At 39.2% G+C, this 20,306-nt stretch overlaps 1 long non-coding RNA gene and 1 pseudogene across 4 annotated transcripts in view; both read left to right on the forward strand.

Moving 5' to 3' along the window:
- Positions 1–20,306, forward strand: part of LOC110344818 (uncharacterized) — a 190,081-nt gene that overhangs the window by 160,353 nt on the left and 9,422 nt on the right. For 3 of the 4 annotated variants that reach the window (XR_015444805.1, XR_015444804.1, XR_015444806.1), the window contains 2 exons: positions 16,039–16,199; positions 20,082–20,194. This is a non-coding gene — a long non-coding RNA (uncharacterized LOC110344818). The remainder of the gene's footprint in view (positions 1–16,038; positions 16,200–20,081; positions 20,195–20,306) is intronic. The other variant, XR_002387667.2, reaches the window with a different exon arrangement.
- Positions 18,048–18,253, forward strand: LOC147822976 (small nucleolar RNA U3; annotated as a pseudogene).

Raw genomic sequence — 20,306 nt, forward strand, 5'->3', positions numbered from 1 at the left:
CTAGGTTCTCAATTCCTCACATTAGGAATAATGCTACACTAGATAAAGAACAAGTTCCAGAATTCTCCTTCCTCTTTTTCTTTAACATGATCAAGCAAACTATTTTTAGTTCCATTACATGTTTTTAATCTTGATATTGTTAAAATTCTATATTTTCATGAAATTTCAGTGGGAATAAGGAAGAAACTAAAATTTGTTTATGGATTGCTGCAGGATATTAGAGAATACCTCATAATGATTTTGTCATTCAGCTTTGGAGTTGGATTACATTTTTAAATAGTGTTCCACAAAATATCAGAAAAGAGGTTTAGCAAATTCTGTCTTCCCAAAACAATAATAGAACTGGACAAATTTGCTCAAACCAAAAATTCTAGGACTCTGGATATTGACCAAGGTTATACAATAAATTGGGAAGTGTTTATTCAAGAAAAAAGACTAAATATTTATAAAGAAAGTGGAAGTCTGTGATTTTGGGGGCTGGACCCAACACCTCTCCCAGCTCCAAGGCATGCAGTTTACCATGACTGGGCAAGAAACAAAATTCTGGCTCAATTTTCAGTGGAGAAAGGCCACATGTCTAAGGGCATTGTTGAAAATAATAGCAATTTCAGTGCCAATGTAGGACAGCAAATGTCACTGCTGCCTGAGGCTGTAATACTGACTGAAATAAGCAACAGCTTCACCAAATATGTGGTAGGGAAATTCAAGGAACAAGACAAACACAATGGATCTTGCTAATGTCTCAGATGTTTCTGGTAGTCTTGCAAGCTATATGCCTGCTCTAGAGAGTCAGGAGCGGGCCCTGCTATCTACTTATCCATGACTGAACACGAGCCCTTGTAGAAGCAGAAAATAACAGCTGGGGCATAGTTGATAACTACCTAAATTTTGAAAGTATTCTGATAACTAATAGAATCATTGACTAAAAATGAAACTCTTATGGAATTTAAGCATAACTTCCAAGCAATCCTTGACCATTAAGCTGAAATGGCACAGGAGCAAATTTCCCCCACCCCCCAAAAAATGGCTGGAAGCTTTAAAAAAAACTAATTGGAGATATCAGTGGTCATAAAATACAGTTGAGAAATATTTGGCAGCATTAGTTCAGCCAAGTGCTAAACAAACTAACAACTATAGCAACAACACCAGCACCCCTGGGATAAGGGAAATCAAAACATATGGTGTGACAATGTTTTATCTACAAAGTCCAGTTTTACCAAAAAACATTACAAAAAATGGAACAAAATATGAAAATTTGACCAATACAAAAGGGAAAAAAGCATCAGTAGAAATTATCTTTGAATGCATCCAGATGTCGACTTTAGCAGGTAAAGACTTCAAAGCAGCTATTGTAAGTATATAAAAGGAATAAAGGAAACCATATTTTAAAAGTTACAGGGAAAAATGACAACAATGAATTATCACATATGAAATATTGATAAACTGATAGAAAATATAAAAATAACAAAATTGAAAACTCTGTAATCCAAAGTCCAATAACTGAAATAAAAAATACATTTAGAGAGGCTCAATAGAACTGAGCTGGCAGAAGAAATAATCAGCAAATTCAAGAAATAGATAGAGACCATACAAAACCTAAAACAAGTTAAAAATGAAAAAAATGAACAATATCCCAGTGACCTAGGACAACATTAACAGTACCAATATGTGTGTAATGGGAGTTTCAGAAAAATAGAGAAAAGAGACAGAAAATACAAAGAGATATTAAAGAATTAAAGAAATAAAGACTTCAAATTTCCAAAATGTATGAAAAGTATTAAACTACACATTCAGAAGGCACAATAATCTCCAGGTAGGATAAATATAAAAAGAGCAACATATACCCTAACTGTTAAAATCCAAAGAAAAAATTTTGATCCATGATAAGAATAAAACCTTACCTCTCATCAGAAATAATATAAGATATAAAGCAATGGGATAATACATTGAACATGCTGGGAAAAATTCAACAAATAATTCTAAACTCTATATTCTATATTCATCTTATTCTTTACCTTGAATCATAGGTTCAAAGGAAGTGACTCTAGTGACTGAGTATTTGCTTATTTCTTATCCTAAAAAAGTTACGTAGCTCACATTAATTAACTGAGGCTTATCTCCTAAGTTTGAGAATTTTTGATTCACTATCTTGTTTTCTGGAACTTCCTATCCATCTTGCCAATTAGGAAGTGATCTGTATGAGGGCAAAGATCTCATCTTTCTTCTCTGTTGTGTCACCATGGCTGAGAACAACACAGTACAGAGTAAATGTTCAAAGCTCAAAGCTTTTACCTGAGTTGGTCTGCTTCTTCTACCGTCTCATCTACAGATCAAATGAGGTCTGAAAATCCTGCCAGAAAGTATACCTGCTTCTATGAAAATGAAACAACTCAAGGAAAGTGCTGTAGGTAAAATTTTGATGTGACATTGATATCAAGGTTTCATGTTCTAAGCTCTTTCTTATATAAATACTACTTCTCTTTGGAATGTTAGGGCTCACATCCTGAAGCAATGCTCTAAACTCCTTGGAATTGAATTTCACAACTGCTGTGCAGAAACTGTTGTAGGTTGAAAATAGATCCCTCATTTTGAGGGGCTGTGGTGTGTAGCTTCCCTAGCTTTCTGTGGCTGAAGTTCTTCTGGCTCCTTGTGTCTCCTCTAAGAACTATAACTACATTATTCAGTGGTTTCTGTCTTTCATGGTGAAGAATGGAGGATTTGTAACAAATGAGATGAGGGCTCCCTCTCCTTATACACACAGTCACTCAAAAAGATTATTTGTGGCTTTCACTTTTCATTTGGTTTTTCCAAGTCAAAGAAATTCAAATCAAGGAGCTAAGGGAGGAAACCAAATAGTAGCAATATTTGTTTATTTATTTCTTTATTTTGATATTTCTCTGAACCTCTTCTAATGACTACTTAGGGTCATGGGGAAAAAGTTCAGACTATAGGAATTGGTTTATCATGACACTTAGGTTTGTTGTTTTTCTATGTATGACATTTAGCAAGTTGGTGTTCCCACTCGTTATTTCTTCTGCCTAAAGATGGAAATATCACTTAACCTGATGAGTGTACAGGAAACCAAGTTCTCAGCTGTCCTCTTGTCCTGGGGGTCCTTTGTCCTAAAAGGTTCCCTCTGTGGTCTCTGGCACACACTGATGAAGATCTCAGCACTTCCTCAAGTCACTCCAAAGAATCTTCTAGATCAAAAGAATGAAAAGAATCATACCATAGTGATATATGTGCACTCATGTTTATAGCAGCACAGTTTGTAATAGCTAAAACTTGGAAATGGCCTAATTGGCCATCAACTGGAAACTGGATGAAGAAAATGTTTTTTTAAAAATAAAATGGAGTACTGCTCAGCCATAAAAAATGAGAAATTAGAGACATTTATAGCTAAATGGATGCACATTGAGGTGATACTCTTAAGTGAACTAAATAGGACAAACATGTAAAAACCAAATAGTTTCTCTGGTGTGAGAAACTGAAAGTGTAAATAAGGATCAAAATGTATAATATATAATGTGAAATGGGAAGAAAAGGTCCAAAGGGAAAGTGGGAGGGGTAGGAAAGGAAAGAAGGGAATGGAATTAATATGAGAGAAGGAAAAAAAGGAAACAAAGTCTTTGTAAATAGGGAGGGGTGGAGGGGTTGAAGGGAGGGCAGGGGGATGGGAAAAAAATTAGAACCAAGAACCTTTATTAGGTAAAGGTACAAATTCCCAATATTGTATACCTAAAATGTACCAATAAAATTAATGAAAAAAAAAGAATCTTCTGAAACAAGTATCCTCAGAACCAATGTTATCTTTACTGAAGTGTTTATTAAATTAAGGTAGAAGTTTGTATGACATGCATGACTGTTTAAACTTTCATTGTTTGCATTTATTCTCCTAAGCACCTTGAGCTGAGATGTCCTATTATGATGGGGTCAAAAGTGTCTTCTAACTTTCTCCACGGAGAGACCAGGCTACCTGGCTCCTGTTACCATATTTCCTTCTTGGGAAGCTTGAAATCCTTTACCCTGCTATTACCGTGCAAAATAATTTTCTACCCTTTGAAGTTCCTGGGCTGGAACCCTAGGGGACTTAGAAAAGCAAAACTCAAAACAATAGGAGGATATTCTAATAGGAAAGTAGTGCCATTATTGTAAAGAAAAGTTTAAAATTCCCATAGGATCAGACGAACTGATTAAAATTCAGGCTCTACAACTTACTAACTTGCGAACTTCTGCAGGTTGTTGTAAGATTTCAGTTTTTCTGTCTGTAAAATGGGAATGAAAGAATGTACATCATAATGTTGTTTTAATGATTAAATAAAGTGATCCAAGAATAATGCCTAGCACAGGGTCTGGCATACAGCCGCATAAACTTCAAGAAACAGATCTGTAAAATTCTTCATATATTGTAGATTTTAAATTAGGAGTAGTATTGCATATATTGAAGTTGTAGAGTTTTCAAGCATCATTCAGAAAATGTCTTTTGTTTGGCTCTGTTTTGGGGGGAGGAACATATCTATACACATCAAATAGGAACTATCAATAATAAAAGAGTCCTGGGTGGATTTTGGAAATGGAGCCTTTTTCTACACCCAGTAATCTTCTACATTTTGAGGAATACATTATCTGCCCCATGCTACCCACAGGAAAAAATAACATCACTATTTTTTCTTAGTAGGTAGTCTGGAATCCTGAATGATCTTTCAGTTTAACCAACAGGATATGCCACCGAAATTCCCCTTCATGAAAGGATTTGTTGCCCAGTTATCAACAGCAACCTCACTGACACCTTCTCAGGGTTTTGTTTCAGCAGCAGGAAGTCAACTAAGACAGTGCCCTTCAGGAGAACCTCATATTCAGGGACCGGGCGAGCTAAGGGCAAGGTACGTAGAGTAGAGCCCAGGTTCGGGCCCATTCTGGAACAATCCACTTTGCAGTGGCTGATATCCCCACTTCAGTTTCTCTCTCTGATTACACCTTCTCTCACCTCTCTTCCATGACCTTTGATCTCTAAAAAAATATATCCTGTCATCTTAGCATCTGCTTCCAGAGAAACCTATGTCAATGTGTTGGGCAGATAGTTAGAAATTAGTGGGCCTCAGGGACAAAAAGACGGTCCAAAATAGCAGCTTTATAAATATAAAATAGCCAGGTATATACATATAGCTAAGTAAAGAAACAAAGACCTCAATGTATAATACATTTATAATCATTTATTTGATCTTAGACCTTAAAACACAAGACCTCTCTTTCTAGAACAAGGCATCAGCATGCCTGGTTGCCAAAGATACAGACCTGTTAACAGGTAAGGAACCCATCTTTAAAGACCCTCCCACCTTGATCTGATGTAAATTAAGAACTTATCTATTGTAAATTTCTTTCATAAGTTTCTTACTTGAGTAAGGCCTCTGAGAGAACACTCACCATCTGAAAAGGACAAGAGGACATTTTATATTGCCAAAGTAATTTCTCAGAAAATGTCCATAAGCATCATAATTACCCTAGTTCCCTGAACTCCAGGGAGAACTCTTGTGTGCATAAAAAGATATCTGAACTTGGTGTAGATGACTTCATGGCCCTGCTGCCTTCTCATGTGAAGACCTTCTATATCTACTTTCTAGTAAATTCTGCCTGTACTGCCTGCACCTCTGTGTCTCAACTGAATTCTTTCATCAAGGGCTCAAAAGGACCAAAGAAGTTTGTGAGGGAGGATCCTTCAAGGCATCAAGACCTAGCTTTCCAGTGACAAAAGGACAGTATTACAACAATTACATTTAAAGGTCTTAATTGGTATTATCTGAGGTTATAGAATTGAGCAACACTTCATTCTATAGAGTTCCAATGAACTTGAGGCAGGAAACAAGGGCATAGCAAAGCTGGCTGGAAAAGTAGGTGTGGTGTGTTTAGCTATATGAAGAATCCCAGGACATGTGTGTAGAACCCTTCCCAAGGCCCTGCACATGGACTTCTCATGCAAGAACTTGAGCAGGTATCTGAAAGTACCACCTAATCCTGACAGCAGCCTGAGAAGGAGGAAACACAAAAGGACAGTGAACATTGGGTTTTTTACTACTGTTCTTTCACAGTACATAATCCACTCTCACACTGAGCATGGACATTTTTTCTTACTTTTACTTGGCCCAAACTTGCTCTACAGAGCCTGTTTCTTTTCTTACCTTTAATAAATATAAGAATTTGCTAATGTTGGAGCTTGTCTTGACCAATTCTTTGCTCAGGACAGAAAGAACCTAGAAACCACCTCTAGAAGGAGACTCCAGCACCCCAAAACCCAGTAACAAACTGAGCCAAACTTGGTATTAATGAGAGAAAGGGGCTGAGAAAAGCAGAAACAAGAAACACAGGCAGATTGATGGTTTCAAAGAAGCATATCATATAAGGCAAGGAACAAGGAGACAGAACAAAGCAGAAAAATAACTGATTGGTAACACCCATTTACTTCAGTTAATCTTTTTTGTGGAAGGATGAAGGTAGAGGAAACTTCATGATCATGCCAATTGAAACTGGCTTGTTGGGGAAATTTGGCTGTTTGAGTTTTCAGAAAGTCAGATAATAACTAAGTTTTGGTTTGGTGATATAGAACTTTAGTGTGGACAACACCATTTTGGTTTACAGTCAGCTCTGTTGGTGCCCAGGCCAGAAGCTTAGTCCAAAACAATGACCTCCTGTAATATTTATTAATATCAAGATGCGACATACTATCCGAGAGCCACATCCATGACATTTGAAGGAAAGCCTAGTAACATGCTGAGCACTGTGGGGTTTATAAAGGAAGTTTATATGTTCTTGTCTTCAAGGAATTGCCTAGGGAGACAACACACACATGCATACACTAAACCCCCAGATCACTAAATAAGAATGTAGTTTTAGGTAGTAATATTGAAACATCCATGATTATGTGTAAAAAGAGAATATGCACAGAAAATTAACAATTGGTTGGTCAGGCTATGGCAGGGAGAGGAGGTAGAATTGTGATGAGTCCAGGGGTGGGGATAATTGAGATAAGTTCTCTCAAATGTAATTTTAAAATGTTTTCCTTTTTAGGAGGGGAGAGCCAGGGTGCTCTTCTCAATTTGTGGTAAACAGACAGATTAAATTCAGCTACTAATCCCGTGAGTCCTTTCAGTTCTTCAGGATATTGCAAAAGGAGAGCTTCAAAATCCCTGGGACTGTAGCAGGATTGAGGAGGAAGGCTCCCTTTAATAGAGCTGACCTAGCAGCATAAAGGTCATCAGGATATATTGGGTGCAGAATGTGTTGGGCACGTTAAGGAGATTCTGGAAGGTTGTAGATAAGAAGAGTTGGCGAAGACAAAGTCTACGCTTAGTTACTATGCTGCAAAACTGCCTCCCAGACAACTTCTCCCTTGTGTCAGATGACAAGGCTAATGTCAGATGAAATCCAAGGTCCCCTAAATACACACATAAGGAGGTAAGGCTAACAGACATTTGTAGAATGGGCAAATAAATGGGCTGAGCACAGGCAGAAAAAAGGCACCCTTCCATGCTTCCTTCTACATTCATTCATTCAAGCATTCATTCACTATTATTTATTGACAGTCTGCTACATGTCAGGAATCAGACTAAGACTGCCCTTAGAGCTTAGTAAGGTCTAATGGGAGAAAGATACAATAAAAAACATAAACAATCAAATAGTTATTATTTGTGACAAGACTATGATGACAAATAGGGGGAAAAGGGAGACAGGCTCCTTAACACAAGATAGTAGAGAGGGCTTTCCAGAGGAGGAGTTAAAAAAGTAGAAACATTGAAAGAATAAAAAAGGGACCAGGTGGAAAGGTGGCAGGTGAAGTGGGAGAGTTACATTATAGCAGAGAGAAGAGCATTGCAGGAGGAATCTAAGACAGCAGGTAGTACAGACTCATTTGAAGGACTGCAGAGACCACATAGCTGGAGCAGAGTAGGGGAGGGACAGGTAACATAAAACAGGCTGAAAATGAGGTGCAGAAGATCAGTCAGACCATGGCCAGGTGTTTGGACTACAACTCAAGAGGAAAGAGAAGCTAACTAAATTTTAATAATGGTCCAATTAAGTGTAAAAGCACATTCCTTCTCCAGGGTGGAGAAGAACTGCTCACACGGGGCTTAACCAGAGCCCTTGGAAAGCCAGTGATGGAGGCATTTTCCTTGTCTTTGCCTCTTCTGTCTCCAGAACTGAACTGCAGAGCTTGCCATAATGCATGCACCCTAGTGAAACTGGTGATTCCCCAAGCTGTTTTGGGAATACGCATCCGAGAGGTAGTGGAGAGGATCAAGAAAAAAATACAGATGTTGGCGCCAGATATATATCAGGTCAAGTCTTGATCATTTCATCTGCTTCTGCCTTGATTTATTTATCTTTATAGAAAAATAAGCCACATCCTACTTCCTTCCACTATACAGGAAGGGTAAGGAGTCATGAGGTGACACTGACTTAGAGGCATAGTGTTTTTAAAAGATAGAGGAATTTTCCTCATCAGGAATAGGTATTAAATAACCAGGCAGAGGGGTGAGAAGTAGCTAAGTACAGAATCTAAAAGAAGACACATGATTTTGCTATTTTGAACCATATGCAGTTATACAAGTAGAGAAAAAAATATTCTTGGCAGTAAGCTACAGAATTCCTCTTATAGAGCAAACTATTTCTTGAAGAATGCTCTGAGAGACTCTCCTGGGGTCCTTGAGAAGCTATGGGGAATACGTGGAATCCCTTCCAGAGCCCTCCATGGAGGGCAGAACCTCCTCCTCATATCAGGAAAGGAAACTTGTTCCTAGAGGGAGGAAGAGAAGAGAAGGGAAGGGAGAGAAAAGGAAAGCACAAGATGAGAACAATAGTGGAAGAAACCTTCATGGGATACTTGTGACCTCTCCCCCGAGCTCTCAAATCTCCATGAAGGTGATCAAATTTATCTAATGTGAGAACTATGTTTTCCTGGACACACGCAGACAGTCATCAGGAGGAAGCAAGCCCCTGGAAACTTCCAAAAATCTTGATGGAGCTGCAGCTTTCCTAGGACTATGGCACTAGCCATTCAACCTAAGACTGTTTTGTTCTCCAAAGGGCAAGGGTCCACTACTGTCAAGCTGGTTATAGGGGAAAGCCAAAAACAAGACTATTACAGAGTATTGTTAGATAAGCAGGTACTATTATGGAAATAAGCACATTTTTTGAAGCTGTCTACTTCAGAGCAGGTATCTCAAGCAGACTATACCTAGTGATCGTCTTACGTCATTGTTTTCTTCGGCAAACTCTTTCCTTCCCTGGGCATGGAAGGTTGACTTCAGCTCGATTCCTTCTACAAATTATGTAATTCCACTACACACTAACCTAGAAGCATTTCTGTGCATCTTCTAAGAACCTTCAGGATATAGGGCGGCATAGCTCATATAAGGAATAACCAGCAGTGGATTCATTGGGTTAAGTGGTTGGAAGAACAGGGACATCAGGGTTTCTGCTGTTCAAGAAGCATTCAAGGGAGAAAGACACGCTGAGGCAGCATTTTCGGATCCGGTTTCAATGAGACCTTTTCTTAATGTTAGAAAATAAGAGGACTAGTTCTAGAATCGAGTTTCCTAGGTTCAAATCTTTATTCTACCACTTGGGATTGTTGACATTTTGCAAGTCTCTTAACCTCTTTGAGCAACAGCTTCATCTGAACCCTAGCTCATGGGCTTACCATGAGGATAAACATATGTGAGTCCTTAGTGAAGTGCCTGGCATTGCATTAACACTTGAAATATTATTAACCTTTATTTCTGCATTTTATTATTTTCCATGCTGCAACTCTTTGCCATTGTGCCCAGAGCTGGAGTTGTATACAAAATTCCCATCACTTACATAGTTTCCTTATAAACTAGCATAAGCCAAACTTTAAAGGAGAGGACTTTATGTTCAAAGTTATGTGTGCAGTTGGCATTATTAGTATTTATTTTTATTGACTCTGGCTTGTTACAGTGATGTCATCAAAACTTATGTTCAATTGTCACAATCATCCACTAAGATGTAAAGAAGGATCATATTCGACAGAACTCACTGATGGCTGCTAATGTCATGATGTATAGGATGACTTATGTGATCTTTGTTATTCTTAATTCAAAGGTATGGTTATCATGGGAAAATGGCATGATCCTCCTTGGCATATTTCACTCAAGGAGAGTCACCTCTTGTCTTCAGTTCTTCTCTTACTTGATCATGATCTTGAGACAGTAATTTAACCTCTCTGGGTCTCACTCCATTCATTAGTAACATAATGCAATTAAATGACATCATGTAGGTCAATTTTTGTTCTAAGATATGTGTAATTTGTAGAACATTTTAAAAATCCCAGAGAATATTTTAGATCTGGACCTGCAATTACAAGGTATAGGGAAAAGTACAGGCCCAAAGCCAGAATCCAGTTCTGCCCCCTAGGTTTTTACTGTGACTAAGTCCTTGACTTTATTGTTGACTAAACTTTGTTTCTTCATTATCTATCAAACAGCTATAGTAGAGCTATACTTCCTGAAACATTCCATGGGTTTGCAAAATATTGGGTAAAACTCTAAGTTTCTTCTCTTCTCCCTGGCATCCCAGAGAGTTAAAATGCTAATATGCACTGTGACTGTTAGAAGGGATATTTTCTTTGTGGTCTTTCTAAAGCCCATGGGTTTTCCTTCATAAAACTCTCAAAAAATTGGAGCCAGGCAACCAACAAAGTCCTTTGTGACCCCATCAGCTGTGGGTTCTGTGATTTCAGGACTAAGAATGCAACAGGAATGAAAGAGAAGTGAATTTCAAACCTCAGACCAAGTGCAGCCTCCTCCAGCATCCACAGCAGAGCAGGGATTCACTCCCAGGCAGAGTTAAACTGCCCTCTTTCCATTTTGAATTCACAGCGTGAACTCCCTTGAAGGCACCAGCCTTTCTTTTTATCCAGCCTGTCTGTCTGTCTCTAATAGAAAGATGGAGGAAACTTACAATATTGCAAAATATGATAAGCTTCTGTTCCGTGACGCTTTTATAATTCAGGTAGAAGCAATCTGGAAAAATGGAAAAGTTAAAAAGTCTTCTTTGCAGAACCCTCTGGATAAAGAAGTTGGGTGCCCTTCACCTGGCTAATGCTGATAATTATCTGTGAAGACCTCTCTTGCTCCCTTGGATGAGTTTGTGTAAGTTTCAAAAAAAACTCATTCCACAAGGGCTTGAAAGGGTAGAGAAGAGATTGTCAGCCTCTGAAGCTGTTTGGCTTAAAATAAAAATTCTAGAACAAAATATAAGGAGAAATACCTCTAGCAGATCTTCACTAACAATAAAAATTGGAATAGTTTAAAATCACAACAATGTTCCATGAAAAGTATTTTTCACCTGTCTATCTATCTATCATCTATCTCTCTCACTCTGGGGCCCAAACCCAGGGCCTCACCCATGTTATGTAAGTCGTCTCCCACTGAGCCACATCCTCAATCTACGATTTAAAGTATGGTATAAAGAAATCAATGTTTTAATTTTTCTTTATCATCAATTTAACAGTGAGGCTATTAAAAATGGGGAACTGAAACAGTGATGAATGAAATAGAATCGTAGATATGAAAAGATTTCAGAATCTATCTAGATTTTCCCCTCGTTCTCATTTAAAAGAAGAGAAAACCTCCCAAAAGACACGGTGACCTGTACAAGGTCACACAATAAATTTGAATCTAAACCCAGGTTAGAAATCCCTTCTCAAATCTCTGTTCTCTTTTTAGAATAAGCTGGATTTGCCAGGTCATGGATCTGTGCATTCTATTTTTTTAAAATGTGACAAAATTTTCTTCTAGAATCCTCAATTTAACTGTCCCATGAGGATAGGGGCATTTACATTTTCAAGGAGCTTAATACTGTCCCTTTAAGAATAATACTGTGAACAAGACTTTCTAGTGACCACAGTAGCAATACCGCTTTAATGAAACGCCCCCTAGTGGTGCTTTGGCGCCAAGACACACTTTTTCTGTGTCTCCTCAAAGAGAAATACCTTTCTTTGGTTCACATTTTAATCAATATCATTATCTCCCTGAGTGGTACATGATTAAAAATAACACTGAAAATTGTCCTCCTTCCAGAACACAGCAGGGATGATGACACTGCGCAAAAATAAGTTGGTTCACAAGAAAGAAGGCATCTGAGGCCAAGCTGAAAGCCATGGGGCAGAGAGGCCTACTAGATCCTCACTCCCAGTTTACTGTCACAAAAACCAAAAAGAATTGGAGTCAGGTGTGTGCGCTGCCGCCTTTCCTTGGCTTAGGCCATCCAAATGGGAATAGAAAGTAGATGACGCAAAGGTTGAACGTTTTACTATAAGTAACCAACAAAGGGACCCTCAGTCAGAAAATTTCAGAACTGTGAAGTGCTCAAAACACAGTTGGGACCAGCTGTCATGCTGAGTTACTCGTGGATCTCGTTTAGAGACTTCACCTGGAGAGAAAGGAGGGACACTGAATGGGCCCATCTGTACATTTCCTCCTGGAGAACAATGGATGGAAACATGGCCAGCCCCTTTCAGCCCAGGAAGAGGAAGAACTCTCAAAATCAAAAGTGTCCAGTGTGGAGTGAAAGGTTGTTTCTGAAAGGCTGGATGAAGAAGTCAAGACTGTAACCCTGGCTGAGGAATTACCGTATGGAGACATAATGTCTGAAAGGACTTGAAGTGGTTGCAGCAGTCTACACTCCCACCAGCAGTGCAGAAGGCCTCCTTTTTCCCCACAGCATTTATTGATTTCTTGATAGCAGCCATTCTTTCTGGGGTGAGGTGGAATCTCAGCATTGTTTTCATCTACATCTCTCGAATGGCCAGTGACGTTGAACATTTTTGCATATATTTATTTGCCATTTGTACTTCTTCATGTGAGAAGTGTGTGTTCATTTCAGATGCCCATTTTTGGATTGGGTCTTTAAATTTGGGAGGCCTGATTTTTTCAGTTCTTTATATATTCATATCTGTGAGAAACAGCTGGCAAAATTTTTTTCTCACTCTGAGGGTTGTCTCTTCACTCTGTTAGTGGTTTCTCTAGCTGTGCAAAAGCTTTTCAATAAGATGAGTTCCAGTTGTTGATTCTTTGTACTATGTCCCATGCAATCAGGATTTGTTCATAAAGTCTTTGACCACACCAACATCTTCAAGAGTTCCACCTATTCTCTCTTCCAGAAATTTAGAGTTTCTGTTTTAATACTTAGATCTTTGATCCATTTTTATTTTAGTTTAGGGCACATTGAGAGACATGGGTCTAGTTGTAGTGTTTAGCATACGGAAAGCCAATTTTCCCAGCACCATTTATTAAAGAGGCTATCTTTCTTTCAGTAAGGGTGTTTGGCCCCTTTGTCAAAGATGAGGTGGTTGAGTCTGTTGGGAATTGTTTCTTCATCTTCTCTTCTTTTCCACTGATCCTCAGGTCTGGTTTTTTGGGGAGGTTTTTTCCAATACCATGCTGTTTTTATCACAATAGCTCTGTAGTATAATTTCAAGAAACTAGAACTAGAGGTTCCATTTGACCCAGCTGTCCCCCTTCTTGGTATCTTCCCGAAAGAATTAAAAGCATCATACAACAGTAATATATGCACCATTCATAGCAGTACACTTTGTGATAGCTAAATCTTAGAAACAACCTAAATGCCCATCAACCAATGAATGCATAAAGATGTGGTTTTCTTTTATACAGTGGAGTGCTACTCAGCCATAAAGAAGCATAAACTTGAGACATTTGTAGCTAAATGGGTGACCTAGAGACCATATTCCTAAGTGAAATAAATTGAACATATATAAGTAAATACGTTGCTTCGGTGGTGTGAGAAACAAAGTGGAAAAAAGGACCAAAATATATACTAGATAGTGGGAAGTAAGGAAGAAAATAGGAAAGAAATAGGAAGGGGCACAAGAGAGGGTTGAGGGGGAAATGAAGGGAGGAAAAAAACAAGAAAAGGAAGATAAAATGGAAACAAACCTTTTGTAAATAAGGGAAAGTGGGGTTGGAGGGAGAGAAAGGAAATGAGGAAAAAAGAAGAATGAAGATATATCATGTACAGGCGCAAATTCCCTATGATGAATGTATATCTAAATTGTACCAATAAACTTAATGATTTTTTAAAGGAATTGAAGTGAATCATACTGAAGGGGAGAAGGTTTAGGAATCTCCCTTTGTCTTAGTTTGGGAGGCATTGAACTATGGTGCACAAGCAAGAAAGGACTCTGCCCATGCATGGGACTGTGTAGGACCAGGGTGGACTATAGAGTCCTCCTGCTCTGAGGCAAGGGAGTGAGGATTTGTTTTTTCTCTCCTCATACTGTACATGAAACTCAGGGCCTTTACCCTGAGATATGTTCCCAGCCTTATTCATTTTTTATTTCTATAGACAGTCTCACTAGGTTGCTGCGTTACCCAGGCTGTGCTTGAACTTGCCAATCTCCTGCCTCAGTCTCCAAGACTGCTAGCATTACAGGCATGTGCCAGGCCTGCTAAGCAGTTATGGCTCAGAGCTGCTCTGGGGAAGGAGAAGTGACAAATTTATACTAGTGGCTCTCTTTGAATGAGCAGAGAGCCAAGACAGGACGTCAGCTGAGAGCAGGTGCCATAGATACCTGAGTGTCTCAGCTGTGAAGGCGCCTGTGGACAGCTAGCATCAGCACCCACTACAGCTTCTTCGCTGTCTGTGCAGAACCTAGCCAAGAAGTTGCTCTTGTCATCCACCAACGCTAAATAACCTTAACCTGCAGGTGTTTTACAGAAAACGTTTTTTCAAGATGTTTCCTATCACATATACACACATAATACTTGACATTTCTTCTCTTCTGTCATACCTTAGGAACCTAAATTATGATAAGATAGAAACCTTCCCTGTCCTTTCCTAATGTTTGTCACATAAATCTACCCTCACTTTGAGTCTCAATTTCTCTGTACCTCATTTTTCATCTGTAAAATGGGAGAAATATTAGTAATATCTCCTCTCTGGAATTATTATGGAGATTAAACAAATTAATGATTGTGAACTGGCGTAGTATGTAATTCACAGTAAATAATATGCCTTCATGAGGGAGAGAAAAGATGCATATACAAGGGGTGATCAAAATAAATGTTAAATATTTAAATATTTACAAATATTTATTGCAGTAAAACACATTGCCATGAATGCCTCTCAGATTACTTCCCCTGGCTTAGACACACTGATCCTGTTGTTTTTGTCACTCTCTGGAGTGGTTCTACATGAGTATCTTCCTGGAGTATGATCAAGTCAGTGACTGCTGCTGCCCAGAGCCACCCACCATGGTTTGTCCTTACCCACCTTATTCACCGCTCTGCCCCCATACATCTTCTGGCTCCTCCCTAAAGTAAAAATGACCATGAAAGTAAATGTTCTGAATTGACTGAGAACATTAAAGCAGCCAGGACATCACAACTAGAGACATTCTTGAAAGAGGATTACTAGAACTGCTTCAGAAAATGGCAAGAATGAGGGGATAAATGTGTTTGAAGGGAGGGGGAGTATTTTGAGGGGAATTAATGACAATATGGCTTTTACTATGATAACTTTTAAAATTTAAACATTCACTGTATTTCTCTATCACATCTCATGTATTATATGTGGTTGATAGCCCGCCCTGACTTCCGCTATACTGCTGCTCTCTCTAATTGAATACTAAGGTCAACTTGGGATACATCTTGGAGATGGGGTTGAAGTGGAGAAAATATAATTTCCACTAACTTTTACACATGCATACCTGGGGTTTTCTCTTGAAACAGAAGACAGATTAATGAGAAAAGTAAGTTTAATAATGCATGCCATGCCCAGGTCTGTTCCCAGATCTGTTGGCTCTGCACTGATGAGGAAGTGAGAATTACACACCTGTAGTTAGGAGGGAAGGGTGGAAGGAAAGGTAGAAAGGCCTTTTTATGTCCATGCACATTTCTGTCCCGACACCCGGCAAACAGAGGATAGGCACAGAATCCACCTGAATTTTATTTGCCTTCAGCTCAACAATCCTCGGTCAGTTGGAAATATTTTTATTTCCTTCAGGGACATGAGAAGGAGTCAGAGTACACATTAAGCTTTGTCCTGGGGATAGATAAGGCACCAGAGGACCAGAGGACGGGACAGTGCAATGAAAAGTCACACAGTGATGCTGAATAGGACCAAGTGGATCAAAGAGGAACAGGACCTGTTGCTCAGGAGGACAGGTATGGGCAAACCCAGGTGGCTTCTGTTGTTTAATAAATTATGGCCCGAGGCGTTCTCTAATGATCATCAAGGAGACTCACTTGTGTCAGTTTGGCAGTGGAATGGAAGGCCACAGCAGTGCCTTCAAACTGTCAGAAACTGAGGAAAGGATCTCTCTTAGAACACCCCTGCAAACCTTTGCACAGTCCTCCCTTCGGCCTTGAGTATGGTGAGATCTCAGCATGGAGAGAGGGTGGAACACAAAGGGAGATGCTGTGTATCTCTCAAGGCAGAATTTCCTGTGAAAGGGAAAGAGACAGTAGAGAGAAAGATAATCATAATGCTAGATGATTCTATGTGCTGCAGCAGCTCGGCCCTTCCTGGCTTCCCTGCCAACAGCCTTAGGAGGCAGAAACAGCCACCCATGTTCTTTAGATAAGAAACTGGAGTGTTGGAGAGATTTAAGTGACTTGTCTGGAGCTAGGTCTCAAGTAGGTGACAGAACTGGGTTGCTTAACTATGTCTTCCCATCACAGAACAATTACACCGCCCTTTGTGAGCCAGATAGACCCAGTTTTAAATTTAATTTAATGTTATTATCATCTAAAGTCACTAAGCTAGAATCAGTGGGATCTTCAAAGACATAAAGCTACCTATCCCCTGCTCACACAGGAGCTACAGGACAGGGTGAGAAAAAAGCAGCCTTTCAAGTAATGTAATGAAGTAGATGGAAAGAGAGTCCTGGAGAACCCAGGGGAGGGTCCAAAGGGAAGGACATTCTTCAGCCCTGTTATGTGCTGTTCACATGGCATTTTTTAAGCTACCTCTCATTTCATGCCCCAAAAGGTATAATCATTGTCTTTATTTTATGGCTAAGGAGACAGACACCCAAAAATGATGAAAATAGTTTTTCCAAAGTATTTTACTTACAGAAAGGCACACTGGATGAGGAATTTAGGATGTATAAAGTTTTACAGATTACATATAGTGTTTCTGTGCTTTTACCATAATATCACGTACAAGTGTTACTGCTTCTTCAATTACAAGAAAAGCTAGTTAGGAAAGAAAGGAAGGGTGGATAAAAGGAAGGAAGGAGGGAGGGAAGGAAGGAAGGAAGGAAGGAAGGAAAAAAGTTGCTCTTGAGATGGGATTATAGAAAGTATAAGATTTACACGATAGAAGAAGGGAAGAAGGTATTTTAGGAGGCAAATCTTTGGGCAAATGCTATGATAGCGAAATGTAATGCCCTTGTGAGAAGGGTCTGAAGTAGAAAGAATAGTGAAAGACTGAGACAGAATGCAAAGAGAAAAAGGAGGAAAAAAGCTGATGGAGACAGATCATGGAGAGTCTGGCTTGTCCCTAAAGAAGATCAGATTTTCAGACCAGCTACAAAGAGTGAAGATAGAATAATAATGAGATTTTATCATTGGTAGCTTTTCACAATTCAGAAATATTTTCACTAGAAGGGAGTCTACTGAGAATTCCTAACAGTACTTACCTTTCCCTGGCAAAAAGCGAAGTTACTATGTCTAACCAAATTTATGATTTTCTACACTTTCATCAGTGTCTTTCTCATCAAATTCATTTTATTCCTTCCTTGGCGCCATTCTCTGCCTGATTTTTTGTATCCTAATTTTATTCTCAACTTTAACTTTCTGTGGATTATATAATGGCAGAAACATACTGACCTGCAGCTTTCCTAGGTAGGATGTAACAGTAAGGTGAGATCTCAGCAAATCTTGACTAGTTCCTTTAGTTCATAAGCAACAGAATAGGGCCCAGAGCGCAAAAAGGATGCTTTCAAGTTCACTCAGCAATTCCAGTCCCGGCTGCTGAGAACTGGAGCAGAGTTTTGAAGTTAATCTACAAAGACTATACTTTCAGGGATCGTTTATATAGTTTGTTACTAGAGAAATTTTTCCAATCATGTAGAATTCTGGAAACCATGAGAAGAAGCATGGTGCTTTCTCCTGAGCATAAAAGCGCACTTGGTATTGCTTTGTTGTGACTACCTTTTGTCATTGATGATCATAAAACAAAACAAAAAAATTAATTTGTAAATTGCCTTTGAGGCCTGGATTAAATTCAAATGATGTTCTCCTAACTTCCTTCTTCATCAGGCAGTTTTCCTCATTCCCAGTCAATTGTCTTAAACTTGTGTTTTCAACATAACCTTTATGATGGTTTAGTCTCAGAGGGCTTCATGTTCAAAAAGTGCAGCCAATATCCAAATAAACAGAGGAAATAAATTCCACTCCCTATTCAATAGCATAAAAAGGGACCCAAGTAAAGGGCCCACAGCAATACCTAAAATACACAATAAATCCCTCTTCTCCCATATTTTGTCTCAATGTACAGCTGTTCATTGCCAGTCTCGTCCATATTTCCTTCTGTGCTCTCCAAGATATTCCCTTCTATTGCCTTCTCTCATAGCTCTTTATTTTACAGATTCTCTTAGCATATCTCAGGAAGAAAGAATCACTTCCTTTAGAAGAAGGAGAATTGATCTGGCAATTGGGTTCTCATTTTTGTGGGCCCTGGGGCTCTATGTCAAGTCCCTTCTACTTCCTACTTACTTGTCCTGTTAACATGATGTAACAGGACCTCAAAATCACTCTTCCCACATAACAGTACTCTCTATTTGATTAAAGTTCATAGGCCTGTATCCACTCATTTTTCTGCTTTTTACAGTAACCATGCTTACAGTGAAGTCATTTAATCTTGCCTTTATGCAGCATATGTTGTGATAGTCTTATGCAAAAGCAGTGAATGAATAGACTTTGGCATTATTGTTAACAAATATTCAAATATATATTGATCCAGGCATTGTTCTACATGCTGGAAATAATGTGAGTGCTAAATAAAATTCTTGAGAAGTTTACCTTATGGTTGGGAGAAAATGACATGAAATGAATTTTTCAACATAAAATATCCGACAGTGATAAAACTGTGAAAAAAAGTAAGAGACCATAGCGTAGAGAGTTAGTGGAAGTTGACATAGATGTATGTTAACTACAGTGCTCAAGAAACGTCTATGGAAGATGTAACATTGGAGATGGAATCTAACTAACCCAAAAGAGACAAATGTGTGACAAACTGGATGTCCAGTGCAAAGACCCTGACATGATAGCAGCTTGACATGTTCAAGGGGAAAGAAGAGGATCCCTGGGGCCCAGGTGTAGTGACAGAGGAAAATGACAGTTGTCTATTACCACACAGTGGAAAGGTCAGGTGCCTTAGGGTAAGGAGAGGATATTTTACTCTTAGCCAGGTGCTATAGTTTGGATATGTTCTCTAAGAGCCCATGTGTTAAAGACTTGGTCACCTGCTTGTGATACTACTGGGAAATGGAGCAAATGTTAAGAAGTGGGGTTTAGGGTGAGGAAGTTAGGACACTGGGGGCATGAGGAGGAGATATTGGAACTTGAGCCTCCTCTGCTTCTTCTCTGCATGAGTCAGCTTTCCCGTTGCTGAAACATAATACACAACACCCACAACCTAAAGGAGGAAAGACTTAATTTAGCTCATGGTTTCAGGAAATGCAATACATATTCAAGTCTGCAGGGCAGAAACCTCATGGCAAAAGGGCATGGTGGAGCAAATCTAATTTATGATGGCCAGGAAGCAGAGCAGGGGAACAGTGCCAGACAAAAACATCAAAAAAACCCACAGATGGTACCTAAGTGTTATGGTGTATATCATCTAGAATGTCTCTCAGAACTCGCATGCACTCTGAAGTACAGCTTTTGAAATGTGACTGGACCATGGGAGTGCTATGCTCCTCAGTGAATTCAACCACTGATGGTTCAGCAGCTGAGTACACTGTAAACAGATGGAGCCTGGTTAAAGGGGGGAAATGACCCGGAAGGCTCTATCTCCTTCCTCTCTTCCTTTACCCTCAGCTTCCTGAGCAACTATGGACTGAAACTGCTAAAAACCATGCAGAGCTTTCCTGTGCCAGACCCTTCCATCACATCATTTCTCTCACGGAGCCAGCCAACTAGGGATTGTAACTGTGAGTCAAAAAAACCCCTCTCCTTGAAGTTCTTGGCATTGGCTAGTTTGGCCCAGTAATTCAGTGACTATGACACCAAGGCCATGCTTCATGAACCATCCAGACATACCCA

Source organism: Heterocephalus glaber, unplaced genomic scaffold (genome assembly GCF_053883595.1).
Source record: "Heterocephalus glaber isolate CG9 unplaced genomic scaffold, H.glaber_assembly_v1.0 deba00001606, whole genome shotgun sequence".
Taxonomy (NCBI): domain Eukaryota; kingdom Metazoa; phylum Chordata; class Mammalia; order Rodentia; family Bathyergidae; genus Heterocephalus; species Heterocephalus glaber.